This window comes from Arachis ipaensis, chromosome B09 (genome assembly GCF_000816755.2).
Source record: "Arachis ipaensis cultivar K30076 chromosome B09, Araip1.1, whole genome shotgun sequence".
NCBI lineage: Eukaryota > Viridiplantae > Streptophyta > Magnoliopsida > Fabales > Fabaceae > Arachis > Arachis ipaensis.
Window position 1 is genome coordinate 139,163,466 of NC_029793.2, and position 1,805 is coordinate 139,165,270.

A 1,805-nucleotide genomic window follows, 5' to 3' on the forward strand; every position below is an offset into this window, starting at 1 on the left:
CCGACAATTCCACGAGAGCAGTTTCATATTTCTTTGGGTGCCACTTGAAGGCTGGCACCCTCCACCATCATAGCCTCAGAGACACTATCATTGAGACAAATTTTCTTTGAAATTTCTTCAGTACCATTACCTCCACTCCTCCGTTTGAAACCTATCACAGACTTTCTGGCAAGTTGTTTCAGGTTTGGCTTTTTCTTCTCCTTTTTAAGCTTGGATATGACGTTGTTATTGTGTTGGACATTATTCATGGGATAAGATATCTCCAATAAAGCATTAGAAGAAGAATTAGTATCAGTAGCCGTACCTGTGTTTTCTGATTCACCCTCATTTTCTTCTCTAGAACCCGAATTGGCAGCAATTTTTTCATTATTTTGTTTTTTCTGATCATCTTGCACACTCATTTTTGAGAAACTATCAAAAAGCCAAGCAGGTGGAGATTTTTTCTTCGGTTGAGCTGGAATAGAACCATCCCGAGGTTGGTTAGGATTGAAGGAAGCTCTCTTTTCAGTTAAACGCCTACCGACTTGATCTGCCTTAAGCCATTCACCAACTTTATCTTCCTTGATATTGTTTTGGGTAGAATCATTAATAAAACATTGGCAGTTCTTAGATTCTTGCCCCAATTTTGCACAATAAGTACAGAACACACCTATACGTTCATAGCGTACTCCAATTTCCAGCATTTTCTGATTAGGATCAAGCAGTTTCAGTGTATTCCTCACTCTTTTATCACCGTTCAGTTCCACTTTAGCCTTCACTATGCGTGTATCTTTGCCTCTAACTTCAAATAGAGCAACATCTTCAATTTGACCAAGTCTCCCACCCAATTTTCGTCCAACCTCAAGTGTTTTGTATTGTTCAGGCAATCCCCAAATCCATCTGCGAACATGAATGACAAAACTCTTGAATAACCAAGGTGAACCTCTCTCAATTCGAGTCACATCAGAGTCATTCTCAAAGAAAAATTGAAACTGGTTCTTGGATTTTTCGACTACTCTGAATCCTTCTGGTTTATTCCATATTGCATAGAGAGCTCCTTCCATGGTACCTACGGAAAAGATCCGATCTGAGAAAATTCTTCCAGATAGGCTCCGTGTACAGGCTTGAATTCCTTCAGAAACATCTTCATAAGCTAAAACGATCAAGTCATCCTCCTGATCACTATCAATTATATGAGGGTTTTGTGTCTCTGATTTGTTGCTCATGGTGTAGAGAAAAACAGAATTGGTATTTAATGATTTCAGAGAGAAATAAGATATATGGAATGGGTGAATTAGAAAACGAAATAAATTAAAAGAGGAATGAATTGGGAGAGAAAACGAAAATTAGGGAACTAAGTGGAAAAGAAATTAAGAGAAGAAAGTAGAAGAAGATAGAAAAGACTTTGACGAAGAAAAGACAAAGAAAGGTGTAACCATGGAGGCAGCGCAATGAAACCCTAGCAGAGCGTGAACGAACTCATGGGGCGCTGGATGAGGAGTACGTACTCCCGACTGATAACTTCTTAGTTCCATATACTTTTCCATATACATATTACCTTGAACAATATAATTTTAGACTATTGTCTTTTTACCTAACATTACCGTTTTATTTATTTTTCTTCCTTGTCTACCCCGAAAACGAATCAATTGTAATAAACCTACAATACAATATATATGTTAGCCACACAAGTCATACACGCAATCTATTAAGGTGAATAATTAACTATCAACTTCACAAAAAAAAATTTACTGTATATAAGTTTTTTTTGTGTGTATGAATTTTTTTTAATAAATGAAATAATTTTCACTTTTTATTAAAATTAT